This window comes from Lepeophtheirus salmonis, chromosome 5 (assembly GCF_016086655.4).
Source record: "Lepeophtheirus salmonis chromosome 5, UVic_Lsal_1.4, whole genome shotgun sequence".
Lineage (NCBI taxonomy): Eukaryota > Metazoa > Arthropoda > Copepoda > Siphonostomatoida > Caligidae > Lepeophtheirus > Lepeophtheirus salmonis.
Window position 1 is genome coordinate 31,522,571 of NC_052135.2, and position 6,182 is coordinate 31,528,752.

Sequence of the window (6,182 nt, forward strand, 5' to 3'; positions counted from 1 at the left end):
TCTGCTGAGGGAGAGTCAAAGATCTTGAACCAAAAACCAATGGTGTCCATGCACTTCCTGTCCACTATTAAAGAACTTTGTCTATTCTGATTAAAGAAGCACCCGTCGTAAGTACCACAAGTGTCATCCCGTGGAAAGATCAACATGTCTGTTTGGAAAGCACTTTAATAATTTCATGTAAAGACTTTTGTAGTGTCTCATAAAATTCCGTATGTTTACGTAGGGGAGATTCAGTCTCCTTGTATGTCTGGTGAGGTTAGGTATTAATCTAATAGTCTAAAGTTCCTTAAGGGATTTGCGTGGAAGTTTGTCTTAGATGGGTTTAATTCTAAGAAGATGTATGCCTTACTGGACACATGTGAGATTATTAAGTTTTAATCCTAATTCGAATTCCTGTCGGAAGGGATTGGTCCAGTAGGAAAGTTTGTTTTGTCTTTCCATGAACCAATATACATATTATATAAAAGAAACCTATATTCTATGTTAAATTTATATATTTTCGTTATATTGTTATGACAATCACATTGAAAAAGGCATTCGATACCACATCATAGGACAATACATAGTAGCTTCGAAATGGATACTATTTCAATAAATATATCAATTGAATAATATCATATATTGAAAGTTATGTAGGTATTTTAGGCTTGTAGGAATATTGCTAGTAGTGGCGTAGTTTTTAACATGTTTGGTGTCTGCCGTAGTCTGAATCCCAAGGGCTCCATGGAAGGGGGTTTAAATGCTTAGTGAAGTCCCAGCGGTGGTTTTAGGCAATTTTCTCAAGTTCAATTTTCTCCTTTTCAATTTTACCCAATGGGAATTTTCTCAATGATAATTTTCCACTGCCAGTTTTCTCCATTTTTTTACCAATATTAGTTTATACGCCAAATACACATTTTGTTCTCCACTTCTATGCATAATCGTAAGTGCCAACCCTGTTTTTAATTTTACAGTCTGATTGTCACGCTTTTATAAAATTGTCCTTATGAAGCTGATTCCTTGCATGATTTAATAGGTGTTTTTAAATGATGACTATACTTAGAGGTAGCTGAGTTTTATCCTCCGAGAGATTTCATTTTTTTCGTAAGTACTGACATATGTTGATAAGTCCATTTTAAGGAAATCTACAAAAATTATTATTAATATATAAATGATGATATGGTGGACGGAGGTTATGTCGATTAATTTAAAAAAAATAATATAGTTCATAAACCGACTACGCCATGAAGTGTAACTATCTTTGACATCTAAAAGATGAAATATTAACCTCTTGTATGAATATGATCAGTGATGAAAATCCGGCGATTTTTTTAGCTGGGCTATTTTTTTTGTACTTGGTAATATGAAGAATGAATTTTATTTTTCCTTAGCAGTTCTCATTATTATTTAATTCCTGAGTAGTGAACATTTTTCCACAAATAGATTCAATTATACTCAAAACCAGATTGAACATTAGTGTGTGTTCATAAAAGATTGAACGTGGCATGAGGATCTGTTTTAGAGTTATAATTGTAAGTCCTTGTTGTACTCAGACTATAATTGGAGATCTAGATATGTGTAATTTCAGCAAAAATCCTTATTTATTTCCTTTTCTCCATCCTCCCTTGCCGTAGCTAATTTTAGTGGATCTAATGAAATGTCATGAGCCTTATTCTTTCTCTCTTCCAAAACATTCTTCAAATTGTCAGGGTTACCAAGTTGATTCTCGGTGTTTTTTAAACAAATCCAACTACGAGAAAAAACACATTTTCTAAATTTATTCAAAACAAAAAAAGTTAGGGAGAAAAAAATAAATCTGTAAAATTGCATTTGGATTTCGAATTAAATATAATTTGTAGAATTATGTCTGAAAATTCGTTTGCATATAAATTTGACACATGAAAATTGATGTTCAACCCATTTTCATATTTTTTTTCATTAAACGTTAATTTTCAAATTTTAAGAAGAAATTACAGAAAATGATGGTATTACTATTTTTTTTTTTGTAAAATTGGTGCGAAAGAGTTTTTTGCAAATTTTTTGCCAATTTCTATTTGGCATATTCTATTTTTGACAAAAATAAAAGATAAACTTCTTATCTAGAATTTTTTTTTAATCCATTCATGTTGGTATGTTATTTGAAGTTTATAACAAAAAACATTAAGAACATTAAGAAAAAATGACATTGAAAAGTTATTTCCAGCTCCCTCCTTGGTCTGAGCATCATTGGGTCCCCATATGCTAGTATATATATATAGGTCTTTTGTTTATTATTACTTTACTAAAATAGTAAAGTTTTCTAATATATAACTCAAAACTGAATGCTTTTTAAAACGTCCATATACTTTTATCTATAAGTTGAACAACTTTTGAGGAAATTTAAAAAGGCCCTGCAGAGCCTTCATATGCTCTGCACCAATAGCTTTAGCATGGAAACAAGCTTTTACTTTAGATAAAAAAACTTGAAATGAATTGAAGCAAATGACTTGAAACAATAATTATTTTGCATTGAAATTAAAACTTATCCAAAAAATCATTTTATTGAGGGATTATAAGTTACGTGTAAAACATGAACGGGCAGACATAGGAAGAAAAAAAATATTGTGATATATAGTTGATTTAATTATTACAGATCTGCAATTAGGTATATATATATATTCATTTATTTTGTTTTTACTCAGATTTTAAATTCAATTTTTCAAGAGTAAAATTTAAACAAGAAGTTAATTGAGGACATTTATTTAACAAAATCATCTAAAAATAAAGGTGGACACAACTTTTATTCAACATTTGAGACCCACCTCTAATGATTGCCTCAATACGAGGCCGTAATCCCTTGCAGGCCTTGACTATGTAGTCAGACTCAAGCTTGGTCCACTCCTTCATGATGAAAGCGCCTCAAGAGATATGCCACTCCTGGAACGAGTAGTACTAATCCTGGAGACGATGCTGGAGATCCCGTCATAACTGGTTACGGCGTAAAGAAGTGCTGAAATACAATTTATTTTGGTCCCTATCTCAGTTGTCCTTGGTCTCATGAAGAAATATGTTTCACTATATTTTTTTTGGTTTTTTTATTTATCGACCGTTATGGGATGAAATTGGTAAATTATTTCTCAATCGGCTGGGACATCCTGTATATGAATACCAAAATAAGGGCAAGAAAAAAAAATATTGAGTAAATACTTGTTAGTTGATACTTATTATTACAAATACATAAGCACTAAATAATCCTTAAATATTATAAAATAAAATACGTCTTGTTACTTTAATAGTCTATATAAGAATAAGTCTGTATTCATTTACCCGTTTGTAATACACACTGGGTACTATGAATACATGAATAATAATACAAACAATCACACAACATCTCCCCTTTTAAAGAGAATTAAACTACAAATAATTATTTCAATATATTAAAACGAGGACTCGTCTCAGTTCGGTTGGAGATTGAGATAGATCTGAAATTAGTTCCATTTGTATATAATCTCGCTTTATATGAACCCCATTTTTTCGCTTTCTGGACCCGTCTTCCATTTTGACCTCGTAGGAATTTCCATGCCTATGCCCACATATAATGACGGCCTTGTGTTTCTATCCCTTTGATGTTTCATATTGCAAACAAAGTCTCTCCCCTTTTTTTAAAGTAATTTGCTCTTTATATTTATCATTCTAGTACATTGGTAATTCTCCCCTTAGTTTTCTTCTGAATCTATAATGTTTCCTATCTTTAACTGATGATTCAGTATGTCCATTTGACTCAACATAGTAAGGTGATTAAATTTAATTTAGATAATCCTTTAAATTCTTCACTTTTAAATTGAGGGCCACCATCACATCTTACATGTTTTGGGAACCCAAAGTCATCAAACCAACAGAGGTAGAATATTAGTTACCTCTGTTGTTGTAGTCTTTTTCAATGGTTCAACCTAAGGAAATCTAGTAAACCTATCGACCATAAATAAAAAATCCTTCTTATTTTGGTAACTTATAAGATTAAATCCCAATTGGACTCAAAGTATAATTGAGGATCGAGATTGGAGTAACTCTACTAAGTGTACTTGTTAATTTCCTTTTCTGATTCTTCCCTTATCACACCTCATTGTAGCTGACCTAATGAAACGTCATGAACATAATTCTTTCTCTCCTCCAAAACATTTTTCAAATTGTCAGGATTACCAAGTTGATCGGGAGCCTTTTGGGCATGTTAAAAAAACGGAAATCAACATTAAGAATTTGAAGCATGTTTCAGAATAGAGCATTGCGTTTCATTAGATCAGCTACAAGCCACTGTGACAAGGGAGGAGGGGGAGAAGGAAATAAACAAGGACATTGGCAAGAATATTTCCGATGTCGAACCTCAATTCTAATTTGAGTCCAATCAGGTCTTAGAATTATAACTATGCAGCAAGTTCTGTCGTCTTTTATGATCACACTCAACTTTTCAATCCCATTTCGTAAAGATCAATGGTGTATAGCTGAATAGAGGGGAATAAAAAACAAAGAATGAAGGTAGAGGAAAAGAGAGAGAGAGAGGTACATAGAAAGAGACAGAGGGAGTAGAAAACAGGGGAGAAATAGAGATAGTTGATTTTTGTTCTTTCATTTTCGGTAAAAACATACTTTTAATGACTTCAAAGTCTAAAAAACAAAAATCAATGGGCTTAGTTATTTTATACGTCAACTTGCTAAATTTCAGACTAATTTGTTCGAACGTTTTAAATTCCATGCAAATGTAGTAGAAAAGTAAGCTCACTCCTCCGGAATAGAATAATAATGGTAACAGCTTAGGAAAAGAAAATTCATTCTTTAGTTTGTCAACTTTAAAAAAAAATAAAAAAAGGGCGAGCTAAAAAATACAACCAACTTTAATCACTAGCCATAATCATTGTTAACAATGGAATGATTAGAGGAATTGAAAAATTCATCCCCCTATTTAAGTCAGAATTAGGAGAGAGGATTTTGTTTTCTATTTGATTGAATCTACAAGGTAAACACAATATATGTATGAAAGCAGATGCTATTAAAATGATCACATTATTATGGTTCAAAAGGGACTGCAGAGGTCCTTATCAAAATGGGACGTGTATTATTTTTTGCCTGTCCTCCAATATATTGTATATTAGAGGGGTTTGTTTCTCAATTTTTTTTCAAATTTTGATTCCAGCTATTTCGAAAAAGTTGTCAAGTGGTACGATAATAATCTATGCAGAATTTCATCTTCCAAAGATTTCATATTTAGGTAGCAGATCTAGTTCTAAGTTTGAAAGGAGACAAAAGCTCTTTACTTCGTCAATAAGAATTAAAATACGGCATTTGTCATTATTTTGCTTATATTAATAATCATAGACATTATTCCAATCTATTAAAAACATTCATACAGCTTTTTTCTGAAGCTACATTATGGAGCAAAAAGTGAGAGTACCATAGGGAAATTTTGATCTTCCCTTTCTGTAAATGTAAAATTAAGATTATCAATTTTTCCAAACTTTTTTCTCCTTTTTTTTGGTTTTGAAAAAAACAACTTTTGAAATACGTCTTATAGATTAAAGAAAATGTTGATCAAAAATGTTTTATACAAAAAACTAAAATATCATCTGAGTATCTATGTTTACTAAGTAAAGAGCCATTTTTCATAGTTTGATCGAGATGTGCGACCTATAGAATACCTCATAGGACAACGCAATTTTGCATAGGTAATTTTCGTTCCATACAACTTTTCCACACTAGTCGTAATCAAAATTCGAAAAAAAATTGAAAGTCAAACCACTCTATTGTAAACGTCATTTTTCCTTATTTAGATTTTTTTTTATTAGAGGGATTAAGGGATTGCTGTTGTGTAATTGAAATAAAGTAGGCAAAAGTCGGAACGGTGTCAAATGCCCTTTATCTACATCTATTAATAACCATTGTACAAGTACATTGCTTATATGTAGGGAAAGGCACTCAATTAATTAGTGTAGGAGCTCACTTCATTTTTTAAGTAAAATGTGTTCCTGAAGGACCACGCCTCGAACATTCGAAATGCTAGATATATTGTTCATACTATTTATAGAATATGTCATCTCCGAACTTTTATTGTATCTGGCAACCTTTCATCTAAAAAGAACACAAAAAAAGGCACAAAGTCTGTTGATTAATAGCCCATTCTTCAACACAACTATGGAATTATAGGGACCATTTGAAGTACAGTAATAGCCACA